The sequence below is a fragment of the Podarcis pityusensis genome (assembly GCF_964106645.2).
Source record: "Podarcis pityusensis genome assembly, chromosome: 3".
Lineage (NCBI taxonomy): Eukaryota > Metazoa > Chordata > Lepidosauria > Squamata > Lacertidae > Podarcis > Podarcis pityusensis.
Window position 1 is genome coordinate 117,434,111 of NC_138026.1, and position 13,685 is coordinate 117,447,795.

Sequence of the window (13,685 nt, forward strand, 5' to 3'; positions counted from 1 at the left end):
CGGAGAGCAGAAATAAAGAACTCTTTCTCTGAACCAACCCTCGGTGTCATTTGACTTCCTTCCTCCTGTCCGGGAGCAATGCAGAGCCCACCAATCGGTAAAGTCTAATAAGGCTACACCACTGTATTTATACCCCACCCATCTTAAGTGTAGTCAGGATGTCTGCAGATCTCCAGAAGCAAACCTTTTAGTATCTTTATTTCGGATCCTATAAATTATGTTTAATTTGTTCAGTTTGTGTGTTTTTGAATGATTTAAGACTAAATTTTTATGTTGTAATTATTATTATTTTCCATCTTGCAAGCCACCTCAAGCATGGTATGAACTATGGAAAGGCACCACTCCAATAAAATTATGTCTGGAGGTATATAGCCATTCAGCTAAGTACCCACCATTCACATCTTAAAAGAGTGAGCTCTGTTGCCATAGAGAGGAATGGATGTGCATTCTCTTATCTCACCCAACTGGAAGCCATGGGATCCTAGGATGAAGAATTCTTCCAGCTAGGCACATGTGCATGCAATTATGCCCAACATACTGTAATGAGTGGGCTTTGTGGGGCTAGTTTCTGTAAAAGCCAGGGCTACTTCCCATCCTGTAATCCTTTAGCTGGAGGGGCCTAGAATGTATAAGAGGAAACTTCCAGATCTGGTCTGGTCAGTTCAATAACCCCAAAATTCAGAGACCTGTGAATTTGGAAGGATGACTAAATTTCAACTGGCATACTTTTTCAAACAGTACAACTCAGATTGGTTCCTATTTAAAAGGAAACATCTTCTTCTCCCTCCCATTCCACCCTCCATATTTTACCACTCTTCATTTTCCACATTGTGGCCCAGTCCTACTCGCTAGACTGTATAGAGAGATCCTCATCCCCTTTTAGTCTTCCTTTCTTATGACGTTTTGGGTCTTTCCACAAACCATGCTTGCTGACACCTCCTTCTCATGGACGTAAGGTGCCATTTTGGCTTCACTAGCAAGAACACTCATGCTTAGAAATGAAAAACAGAGGGAAAAGGCTTTTGGATCTGCTTTTATTGCAAGGCACAAGCTCAGGTAAGCCTTGAAAATGTTGCTTTTTCAATCTGGATGCTTTGGAGAAGAAGTCCCTAACTGGGGATGAAGCGGGATCCAGCAGCTCTCAAAGAGAGGGAGCATCTTCCACTTTTCAAAGGCATCTATCACTCCTTCCGTCTAAAACATAGAAACCAGCAACAAAAAGACAACAGTTAACTCGGTTTCATAGCAAAGTGACCATGTTTGAGACACAAAAATACAAAGCAAGGCATGTTGGACCACAAGAAAGTTTTCATGATAATAAACCATTGGCTAGGGATAGGTCTGTTTCAGTTTTTCATTTCCAGAAACTATGAATTACATAGATTCCCCTTTCGATGAGAATTGAATACAGTCTCTGAGACACCCCTAGCCCTGGGGGACTTTCTTTCCTAGGTACAATTAAATATGTCACGGAATAGTGAGTGAGCTTGCAAGGTCTCCAATATTCTCCTGCAGACTGGATGTTATTTCTTCTCCCCGCACCATGCCCCTCTTGTAGCATTTTTTGGATCAATCATTTTCAGGAGCCTCTGATCTGAGTAGCTTTAGGCTACCACCCTAAATGGACATCCCTTCTCGGATTTAGGCATAGGGAGCCAGTGAACTGAGAAAATAGTTTCATTACGTAAAACTTTTATGATGCCTGCTAACATGAACCATAGGTTTCTTTACAAGTTGATGATCATTTATCTGATTCCAGTTTAACCTCCTTTAATATAGCATTTTTCTGCTATATCCATTTGAGTTTTCATTAAACCTTTATTATTTCCTCCATTATGTAAAAACCGCATCAATACAAACTCATCTCACCTCCCTGCCTATTCCCTCCATTCTGTGTCTTAGAGCCATTCTATTCCGTCAGAAACAGAAATAAGCAGTTGTCATAATTAGGTTTTTCATTAATTAAACAACCACTGGCAGTACAAAGTATCTCTAATGCAACCTTTTTATTACACAGAATGTCATTTTGATAGAGCAGTGAGTACTAGCTACCTGTTCCATTTGTTACACAAAGCATCAGTTACTTAAGTGGTCCCTGAATACATCGTCCTTTGATTGCAAGCTTAATTGGTTGCGTAGCCAGTTGTTTCCATACTTTGTCCATTGCAAAAGACACCTATGGCAGAATCAGCTTAGGGCGGCACATCACTTATTCCCCCAAATGGCTGTGAACTTTTCCAAAATCAGTGCTGATGATACTGGTGCTTCTCCTCCACTGGCAGAAGCAGCAGGGCAGGAGGGGCACCCATGGGCATTCTGCCTGGTTGGGGGCTTCTGCCACCTGGAGCAGCGTCCTCACCTGCCTCAAGGCTTGGTCGGCTCTGGGATCAGTCCTGTCTTTGGTTGCTTTGCTCTGTGAGGTTTTGCCAATTCTTCTTGGTCGAATTCTTCAATCACATGGTATTTGATTGTTTAGATTAATATGCAGTTTCATCTATTGTTTATCTCAGTGGAAAGGGATTACCATAACTGTCCATCCTAAAACTTCAATAGCTGCTGGACATTTGCTCAGTGTGATCTTCTCCCCTCCATCTTGTTTGAATAGCTGAGGATTAAAAGGTAAAGGACCCTTGACAGTTAAGTCCAGTCGCGGACGACCCTGGAGTTGCTGAGCTCACCTTGCTTTACTGGCTGAAGGAGCCTACATTTGTCCGCAGACAGTTTTTCAACGTCATGTGGCCAGCATAACTAAGCCGCTTCTGGCGAAATCAGAACAGTGCACGGAAACACCTTTTACCTTCCCGCAGGTATTTATCTACTTGCATTTTTTGGTGTGCTTTTGAACTGCTAGGTTGCCAGGAGCTGGGACCGAACAACGGGAACTCACCATGTAACGGGGATTTGAACTGCCGACGTTTTGATTGGCAAGCCCAAGGCTCAGTGGTTTCGACCACAGCGCACCCGCGTCCGTTAGCTGAGGATTAGGTTCCATATATTCCTTGCAAAGGGTTCCATATTCAGTTTCAAGCACCTTGCACATGAAAGCACCAGGCCTGAGCATGAAAGCTCAAATGAAACCTCAAAGCAGAGAAGGTTAACTCATCAGCCTTTGGATATTTCTGTTCTGGAGACCATCACCCCTGATCTTTAGTCACAAATAACAGCGACTCCAAGGAGCGCAGGACAGAAGAGTGAAGCAGCTTCAGAAACAGGGTTGGGAAGGGGGAAAGGGGGCTTAGTCATCTTCAAGGGTGGAAAGGGGAAAGGAAAGGACAGGTTGGCCAATTATGATGGGGTGCAGAGTGGACATGGCAGGTGGAACAAGCAGAGAAGCAGAGCCCCTCCTGTTTGAAAATATTTTTGTAAGTTGCTTTGAGTCTAGTAAGAAAAAGGTGTTTGGGAAAAAGGATGATGATGATTGCAAGAATGAGAAAAAGGACAAGAGAGCATGTGAAGATTGCCTTTCCTTCAAGTAAGCACAAGAGTCCATCATTTCACCTTTGAAATCTCCTTGCCCTGCACGTCCCACTCAACCTCTTCAATCAGTGGACTTGAATTTTCTTTTTCTTTTTTTTTGAAGAACGGTTTGAAGCTATTACTACTACCAGTGCTATTTCCTTGGGCGATGCAGGGGAAACGCCCCTAAACATTTTGTGAATCATCCTCATAAATGTTTTGTGTAATTCAAGCTATCTCGCTCTGAAACATGAATACGCCACATCTGAATGTTTGCGATCTTTCATCTTTGGAAACTGCTATGACTGACCGAATGCAGGAATGCCTTTGCAGAGGCACGTGATTTTGGCAACGTTCTCTTCCACGTCAGCCTAAGTCACAACGTCCCAAAGAAATTACAATTATGCAATCTGCTTCTCCCTCCCTGCCCTCTCTTGGCAAGCTTTGGGGCTCCATTTGCCTTAAAAGCTGGCTTTGCCACCACAATTCATCCTGAGCCATGAAGATCCTTCACCTGTGCTTTGCAGTTCTCTGTTTGCTGCTCCTGGCTTCCCCAGGTAAGGGATGGAGAGGAAGAAGACAGAGGGACACCTGCCAGCCTATTATGGGGTGGAAGAGGGAGAGGAGTACAGTTGCTGTTCTGTGGCCTTGCAAAGGAAGCTCACTTTTCTTTCTAGAGACGTTTCTTTAGTGGTAATCTCTTTAGTGGGAATTCTTTGCATAAAAATGTATATATCAGACAAAATTGCCTACAAAGGTGCATCTATTAGGGGATATATGCACTGCTTTGCTGAATTTCCCCCATTATGCCCATAACTGCTATGCAATTTCCCCTATTATAACCTATATTTTCATGTTATTGTCATGAAATTACACTTTTTCATGTACATTTTTTAAACACATTACTTGGAGGGAGAGCTGCCTTTCAGAGGACGGCTGTGCTTTGATGATCACATGTTGACTTCATTATGGCACAGTAACATAAGGAAAAAGTCACGTGGGTGGCCCTGTGGTTTAAACCACTGAGCGTCTTGGGTTTGCCGATCAGAAGGTTGACGGTTTGACTCCCCGCGACAGGGTGAGCTCCCATTGCCCGATCCCAGCTCCTGCCAACCTAGCAATTCAAAAGCACATCAAAGTGCAAGTAGATAAATAGGTACCGCTCTTGTGGGAAGGTAAACCGCGTTTCTGTGTGCTGCTCTGGTTCGCCAGGAGCAGCTTAGTTATGCTGGCCACGTGACCCGGAAGCTGTCTGTGGTCAAACACCGGCTCCCTCAGCCTGAAATGCGGGATGAGCGCACAACCCCAGAGTTGTCTGCAACTGGACTTAACTGTCAAAACAGTCCTTTACCTTTTTATTAATATATGGAAAATGGCATCGCATGTAAAACTGGTAAGGAAAAAGAAAAGCAGCCTCTTCTTTTCTCAGTTTGGTTAGATTTTATGCAATTCTATGCAAATTTATGGAATACGTTTTACAAAATAAAATTTTGATTTGTCTCTTCCACAGGTCTGCCAATAAATTTGGGGTATAAAGTTTCTAATTAGTGGGGAATGTTTCTTGATGTAGTATACAGCCTTTTATTCTGGGTAGTCCTTGGGGCTCTGATGGCTTCAGTTCCAGGCTTTAGATTCTCTATAACGTATAAGCCATGTATGCCTCACTTCTTGCTGTCGTGTTTCGTAGACTGACACCCTCCACTCATGAGCAAATATCTGGATAAGCACATCTACCATTTCTTCTTGTGAATGTAGCAAGGGTGGTAAACACCAGTGGCCAGTGGCAAGGGGTGGGGTGGGGGGTAGGAGTTAGGATGCCACAGCACCCAGAGCGTCGCAGAGCCACTCCTGTTCAAAGGGCTGTGGAGTTGTTCCTCTCTTTCATCCTATTGTGAATTAACTTCCTTCTCCCCGCTTATGTTTGTTTCTCTCTTTGCACAGGATCTGCACAAGACGATGAACCTCACGATAAAAGGCAATGCTATAGGGCCAATGGTATTTGCTTCCCTCTAGGTTGTCCCAATAATACTAAGAAGATTGGAAGGTGTAGTCATTATTATTTCTGTTGCCAAAGGTAATTTCAGCTTACCAAAAGAGTATTACACCTCCTGCACTTCTCCCATTAGCCTCTGGATTGATCATTTTAGGTACCCAATGCAGAGTCCCCTAAACTGATCATCCTTTGCCTGCAAGCTCAATTGCTCCATTGCAAAAATAAAAATAAAAATACCTATGCCAGAATGAGCCAAGGGTGGCACATCCCATTTTGTTGCTTGATGCAAAATGGTAATGGCCGCTTTGCCATTCTGCCAGGACGGCTCCTAAGCCCATCTACCTGCTCCTCCTGCCATGGCCTGATCTGCCACTGACACACACCATACCCTGTTGGTTGCAGGCACAGAAGCGGCACTACCATTGTTGCCCATTTTAAGCCAGATTGTGCTGAGTTCTCTCCCAGGAGCAGAACCAGCAGGGCAGGAGGGGCACCAATGGGTTTATTGTCTGAGGGGCTTCTGCCACCAGAAGCAGGGTCCTCACCTGCCTCATGGCTGGTCCAGCTGTCTTTGGCCCCTTTGCCCTCTGAGCTTATGCCAGATCTCCTTTGCCAAATCCCTAAACCACACCAGATGGGCACATTTAATTTGTTGTGCAGCTTCATCCATTGTTTATCTCAGTGCCTAAGGGATGTCCATTCTGCAGCTTTAACAGATGCTGGGCTCTTACTCTGTGTGGTGTCCTGCCCTCCACCATTTAAGATTACCTCAGTTTCACATCCCATACATTCCATGCAAATCTCCCACTTTCAATTCCAAGCAGATTCATTATTATTTTATCTTTTAATGAAAGAAGCTGAGGCAGTAGACTTTTGTCTTGGGTCCTGGCAGAGAAATTAGCAACTGGACTGAATGAACCCAAGGGTGCCAGTTCTCCCGTGTTTCTCAAAACACTCTCACAAAATGGGGTGCAAGCTTCCTGTTAACCCTGAACTCTTCTTCAGGGCCACAAAGACAACAAATCCCTGCCGTGCATAACATCCAGTCTGCAGGAGAATATTGGAATCCTTGCAAGCTCACTCACTATTCTGTGACATATTTAATTGTACCTAGAAAAGAAAGTCCCCCAGGGCTAGGGGTGTCTCAGAGACTGCATTCAATTCTCATCGAAAGGGGAATCTATGTAATTCATAGTTTCTGGAAATGAAAAACTGAAACAGACCTATCCCTAGCCAATGGTTTATTATCATGAAAACTTTCTTGTGGTCCAACATGCCTTGCTTTGTATTTTTGTGTCTCAAACATGGTCACTTTGCTATGAAACCGAGTTAACTGTTGTCTTTTTGTTGCTGGTTTCTATGTTTTAGACAGAAGGAGTGATAGATGCCTTTGAAAAGTGGAAGATCCTCCCTCTCTTTGAGAGCTGCTGGATCCCGCTTCATCCCCAGTTAGGGACTTCTTCTCCAAAGCATCCAGATTGAAAAAGCAACATTTTCAAGGCTTACCTGAGCTTGTGCCTTGCAATAAAAGCAGATCCAAAAGCCTTTCCCCTCTGTTTTTCATTTCTAAGCATGAGTGTTCTTGCTAGTGAAGCCAAAATGGCACCTTACGTCCATGAGAAGGAGGTGTCAGCAGGCATGGTTTGTGGAGAGGCCAAAACGTCATAAGAAAGGAAGACTAAAAGGGGATGAGGATCTCTCTATGCAGTCTAGCGAGTAGGACTGGGCCACAATGTGGAAAATGAAGAGTGGTAAAATATGGAGGGTGGAATGGGAGGGAGAAGATGTTTCCTTTTAAATAGGAACCAATCTGAGTTGTAGTCTTTGAAAAAGTATGCCAGTTGAAATTTAGTCATCCTTCCAAATTCACAGGTCTCTGAATTTTGGGGTTATTGAACTGACCAGACCAAATCTGGAAGTTTCCTCTTATAGATTCTAGGCCCCTCCAGCTAAAGGATTACACGATGGGAAGTAGCCCTGGCTTTTACAGAAACTAGCCCCACAAAGCCCACTCATTACAGTATGTTGGGCATAATTGCATGCACATGTGCCTGCCTGGAAGAATTCTTCATCCTAGCATCCCATGGCTTCCAGTTGGGTGAAATAAGAGAATGCACATCCATTCCTCTCTATGGCAACAGAGCTCACTCTTTTAAGATGTGAATGGTGGGTACTTAGCTGAATGGCTATATACCTCCAGACATAATTTTATTGGAGTGGTGCCTTTCCATAGTTCATACCATGCTTGAGGTGGCTTGCAAGATGGAAAATAATAATAATTACAACATAAAAATTTAGTCTTAAATCATTCAAAAACACACAAACTGAACAAATTAGACATAATTTATAGGATCCGAAATAAAGATACTAAAAGGTTTGCTTCTGGAGATCTGCAGACATCCTGACTACACTTAAGATGGATGGGGTATAAATACAGTGGTGTAGCCTTATCAGACTTTACCGATTGGTGGGCTCTGCGTTGCTCCCGGACAGGAGGAAGGAAGTCAAATGACACCGAGGGTTGGTTCAGAGAAAGAGTTCTTTATTTCTGCTCTCCGGAAAAGCAGAAAGGCACTTGCGTGGTCAGTCCACAGCAAGTCCAAAGAAATGAGAAATTTCATGCAGTATATATATATCCTCCAGGCACCCTCTCCCTCCTTCCCCAGGAATCCAACCACGTCAGCCTATACACGCAGGTTGACATCACATATGTTCCTGCTCCGGTATTTTTAACCATAAAAGGGTATTCCTTCCTGTACTTCTGACCATAAAAGGGTATTTCTGTTCTTATACTCTTAACTTGGAGCAAGAGGTCACCAACTCCAAGAACACACTCTGGCGCTGTTCCCAGACTAGGTCTGTGCATCTTTGTGGTCTTTGTGGTCAGCATGTAAGATAAGGCCCAGAGTGTCATCCCTGTTCCACTCTGGAATGGACAAAGTCATCCGTCATTACCAGCCTTCATAGACTGATAAGGGAGAGAACTTTGAGCACTTGTTTATACAGCTGGGTTTTGGCTCAAGAGCTGAAGTTAAAGCATTTTAGCTAAGGAAAAATAGGGATTTTGGTGCAGTTTCAAACTGCCTGCACAGTCAGTTTTGGGTTTGGGAAACCCATTCCTTCAGTGGTACCTCTAGTCACAAACTTAATTCGTTATGGCGATCCATTCTTAACCTGAAACTGTTCTTAACTAGAGGTGTGCTTTCGCTAATGGGGCCTCTTGCTGCCGCTGCGCTGCCGGCACACGATTTCCATTTTCATCCCGGGGCAAAGTTCTCAACTCGTGGTAACTCTTCCAGGTTAGCGAAGTTTCTAACCAGAAATGTTTCTAACCTGAGGCGTTTGTAACTGGAGGTACCACTGTAGTAAAATTATTATTCATAATAAGACAGGATGTCCCTATTTTCATGGAAGGAATTTGGGAGGATTTCTTGAGAACAGCAAGGGACCCTATATGGAGAAAGCAATGGGGAGACTCCATCTGTTTCTCTTCTTCCAAGAATCACAACTATAATTCAGTGTCCCCAACTCTTCCCCCTTGTGTCCTGCCCTGAAGGCCACAGCCTGCTGGCCTCTCTTGCCCATCTGTGCTGTGGCTGGCCTGTTTCTCCTTTGATCTCCTAGCGTAGAGTTTGGAGGTGACTTCTAATCCTAAAGTCCAAGAGAGAGAAGTGTGAGGAGGAGCAGGAAGATGTAAAACAGGGTGAAAGCTAAGGTGTATCAGCCTAAACAACAAAGAGATTCAGAGGTCCGCTGAGAGTGGAGGAACTACACCACTCTAAGGGTGAATCTACACACAGGGGGAGAAATGTCGGGAAATCTACTGTTGAGAAGTGGAACTGTTATTTTTTCAACTCTGAAGCACATTTTTTCAACCTCTGAAGCACATCTTTCATAGGATGTATATGCTGTTCTTGATTCTCTGAATAAATCAAAATGTTATCAAAACAGTCCACCAGGACTCTGAGTATGTAGCTGATGAAATCTTAGAACGTTGCTGCTCCTGACTGAAATGTTATCTCCCTCTCTCTCCCTGCCTTCTCTTGGCAACCTTTGGGGCTCCATTTGGCTTAAAAGCTGGCATTCAGCTTTGCCACGTCAACTCATCCTGTACCATGAAGACCCTTCACCTATGCTTGGCAGTTCTCTCTTTGCTGCTCCTGGCTTCCCCAGGATTTTTAGGAAGTCGTTAGTCTGCACCAGGCGTCCTATTGTGAAGACCCAGTTTTCTGAGTTCATGTTCTGGGAGTTGTGCAATAGGGGCAGTACAGGATTCCTTTTGGTGTACTGAGCTCCCCGCTGCACCAAGGATTCCCTGCCTGAGCTGCTTCCTGGAGACACCTAGTTTGGTTGTCCTAGGGGATTTTAACATCCAGATCTGCCGGAGTCATGTTTCAGAACGAAATAGCTTGGATCAAATGAAAATTTTATGAGGAGGATGCAATGCCCAGGGGATGTATCCCTCACGTAAATAACTCACGCTTCACCTGTCCCCACCAGATTGCTGGATCCTTGCAGTTACCTGAAGGAAGAGCATTTTCACAGGCTCATATCCCAAAATTATTATTAGTTGTAGTCATAAGAGCATCAAACAGTTCTTAAAAAAAATAATCCAAGTCGACCAATTGAAGAGGTTGAGTGGGCACATGCAGGGCAAGGAGATTTCAAAAGTGAATTGATGGACTCTTCAGCTTAGTTGAAGGAAGGGAAATTTTCACATGTCTCCTCCTCCTCCTCCTCCTCCTCCTCCTCTTCCTAACTCACCACCACCATATCTCTCAGACACCTTTTTCAAACAGGACTCAAGACAACTTAAAAAATAATTCAAAACTGGAGGGGCTCTTCTTCTCTGCTTCCTCCACCTGCCATTTCCCACTCTGCACCCCATAATAATTGGCCAGCCTGTCCTTCCCTTTCTCCTTTCCACCCTAGAAGATGACAAATCCCCCTTTCTCCTTCCCAACCCTGTTTCTGAAGCCGCTTCACTCTTCTGTTTAAAACCCCCTGGAGTCGCTGTCAGTATGGCTGTAGATTGGGGGGTGATGGCATCTCCTGATCAGAAACATCCAAAGGGCAGCAGGTTCAGGTCCAGTCCTGGTACTTTCATGCCCAAGGTGCTTGGAACTTGAAGTGGGACACTTTGCATGCAATATATGGGAGCTACTGGCACCCTGGGATTCCTTCAGTCCATTTTGTGAGAGTGTTTTGAGAAACACGGGACAACTGGCACCCTTGGGTTCATTCAGTCCAGTTGCTAATTTCTCTGTATGCACCCAAGACAAAAGTCTACTGCCTCAGGTTCTTTCATTAAAAGATAAAATAATAATGAATCTGCTTGGAATTGAAAGTGGGAGATTTGCCTGGAATGTATGGGATGTGAAACTGAGGTAATCTTAAATGGTGGAGGGCAGGACACCACACAGAGTAAGAGCCCAGCATCTGTTAAAGCTGCAGAATAGACATCCCTTAGGCACTGAGATAAACAATGGATGAAGCTGCACAACAAATTAAATGGGCCCATACGGTGTGGTTTAGGGATTTGGCAAAGGAGATCTGGCATAAGCTCAGAGGGCAAAGGGGCCAAAGACAGCTGGACCAGCCATGAGGCAGGTGAGGACCCTGCTTCTATTGGCAGAAGCCCCTCAGACAACAAACCCTTTGGTGCTCCTCCTGCCCTGCTTGTTCTGCCTGTGGGGAAAGAACTCAGCACAATCTTGCTTAAAATGGGCAACAATGGTAGTGCCGCTTCTGTGCCTGCAACCAACAGGGTATGGTGTGTGTCAGTGGCAGATCAGGCCATGGCAGGAGGAGCAGGTAGATGGGCTTAGGAGCCGTCCTGGCAGAATGGCAAAGCAGCAATTACCATTTTGCATCAAGCGGCAAAATGGGATGTGCCACCCTTGGCTCATTCTGGCATAGGTATTTTTATTTTTATTTTTGCAATGGAGCAATTGAGCTTGCAGGCAAAGGATGATCAGTTTAGGGGACTCTGCATTGGGTACTTAAAATGATCAATCCAGAGGCTAATGGGAGAAGTGCAGGAGGTGTAATACTCTTTTGGTTAGCTGAAATTACCTTAGGCAACAGGAATAATTATGAATACACCTTCCAATCTTTTTAGAATTATTGGGACAACCTAGAGGGAAGCAAATACCATTGGCCTTAAAGCATTGCCTAGGATTCTGAGGTTCATCGTCTTGTGCAGATCCTGTGCAAAGAGAGAAACAAACATAAGTGGGGAGAAGGAAGTTAATTCACAATAGAATGAAAGAGAGGAACAACTCCACAGCCCTTTGAACAGGAGAGGTTCTGTGAGGCTCTGGGTGCTGTGGCATCCCAACTCCTACCCCCCACCCCACCCCTTGCCACTGGCCACTAGTGTTTACCACCCTTGCTACATTCACAAGGAGAAATGGTAGATGTGCTTCTCCAGATATTTGCTCATGCGTGGAGGGTGTCAGTCCACGAAACACGACAGCAAGAAGTGAGGCACACATGGCTTACACGTTATAGAGAAACTAAAGCCTGGAACTGAAGCCATCAGAGTCCCAAGGACTACCCAGAATAAAAGGCTCTATAGTACATCAAGAATATTTTCCCCACTAATTAGAAACTATATACCCCAAATTTATTGGCAGACCTGTGGAAGAGACAAATCAAAATTTTATTTTGTAAAACATATGCCATAAATTTGCATAGACTTCCATAAAATCTAACCAAACTGAGCAAAGAAGAGGCTACTTTCGTTTTTCCTTACCAGTTTTACATGCGGTGCCATTTTCCATATATTTAAAAAAAGGTAAAGGACTGTTTTGACAGTTAATTCCATTTGCAGACAACTCTGGGGTTGTGTGCTCATCCCGCTTTACAGGCTGAGGGAGCCGGCGTTTTACCACAGACAGCTTCCGGGTCACATGGCCAGCATGACTAAGCTGCTTCTCGTGAACCAGAGCAGCACAAAGAACCACCGTTTACATTCCCGCCAGAGAGGTACCTATTTATCTACTTGCACTTTGATGTGCTTTTGAATTGCTAGGTTGGCAGGAGCTGGGATCGAGCAATGGGAGCTCACCCCGTCGTGGGGATTCAAACCGCCAACCTTCTGGTCGGCAAGCCCAAGACGCTCAGTGGTTTAAACCACAGGGCCACCCACGTCCTTTTTTCCTTATATTACTGTGCCATAATGAAGTCAACATGTGAACATCAAAGCACAGTTGTCCTGTGAAAGTCAGCTCTCCCTCCAAGTAATGTGTTTAAAAAATGTACCTGAAAAAGTGTAATTTCATGAGAATAGCATGAAAATATAGGTTACAATAGGGGAAATTACATAGCAGTTTTGGGCATAATGGGGGAAATTCAGCAACACAGTGCATATTTTCCCTAGTAGACACACTTTGGTAGGCAATGTTGTCGGATATATACATTTTAATGCAAATAATTACCACAAAAGATATTACCACTAAAGAAACGTCTCTAGAAAGAAAAGTGAGCTTCCTTTGCAAGGCCACAGAACAGCAACTGTACTCCTCTCCCTCTTCCACCCCAAAAATGGCTGGCATGTGTCCCTCTGCCTTCTTCCTCTCCATCCCTTACCTAGGGAAGCCAGGAGCAGCAAAGAGAGAACTGCCAAGCACAGGTGAAGGATCTTCATGGCTCAGGATGAATTGTGGTGGGAAAGCCGAATGCCATCTTTTCAGCCAAATGGAGCCCCGAAGGTTGCCAAGAGAGGGCTGGGAGGGAGAAGCAGATTGCATAATTTTAATTTCTTTGGGACGTTGTGACTTAGGCTGACGTGGACGAGAATGTTGCCAAAATCACGTGCCTCTGGAAAGGCACTCCTGCATTCGGTCAGTCATAGCAGTTTCCACAGAAGTAAGATCACAAACATTCAGATGTGCTGTATTCATGTTTCAGAGCGAGATAGCTTGAATCAAACGAAACATTTATGCTGAGGATGCAATGCCCCATATAGGCAGTGCCCCGGGGATGTATCCCCCAGGTAAATGACTCACCCCTCACCTGTCCCCATTGCATTGCTGAACCTTTGCAATTACCTGAAGGAAGGACACTTTTCACATGCTCGCCTCCCACAATGATTATTCTTAATCAGTGCTTTCCCCCCCAAAAAATGTTTAGGGGTACTCTCATTTTCCTACTCATATTGAAATACTGCTCCTCAATCTGGCCAAACTTAGATTCACAAAATGTTTAGGGGTATGCGCATGCCTGCATCCCC

The 13,685-nt window shown here is 44.5% G+C and overlaps 3 long non-coding RNA genes across 3 annotated transcripts in view; 1 reads left to right on the forward strand and 2 right to left on the reverse strand.

Annotated features, from left to right (window-relative positions):
- LOC308474752 overlaps positions 1 to 6,994 on the forward strand; it is a 44,713-nt gene extending 37,719 nt beyond the window's left edge. The window contains exons 2-3 of the long non-coding RNA XR_013984925.1: positions 5,398 to 5,530; positions 6,818 to 6,994. This is a non-coding gene — a long non-coding RNA (uncharacterized lncRNA). The remainder of the gene's footprint in view (positions 1 to 5,397; positions 5,531 to 6,817) is intronic.
- Positions 1 to 13,379, reverse strand: part of LOC308474689 — a 36,762-nt gene extending 23,383 nt beyond the window's left edge. Inside the window, exon 1 of the long non-coding RNA XR_013984846.1 lies at positions 13,043 to 13,379. This is a non-coding gene — a long non-coding RNA (uncharacterized lncRNA). The remainder of the gene's footprint in view (positions 1 to 13,042) is intronic.
- LOC308474730 lies at positions 1,018 to 11,742 on the reverse strand. The gene is made up of 2 exons (XR_013984902.1): positions 11,525 to 11,742; positions 1,018 to 1,194 (listed from the first exon to the last, which is right to left on the reverse strand). It is a non-coding gene; the product is annotated as an uncharacterized lncRNA (long non-coding RNA).
- Positions 13,380 to 13,685: the final 306 nt, after the last annotated feature.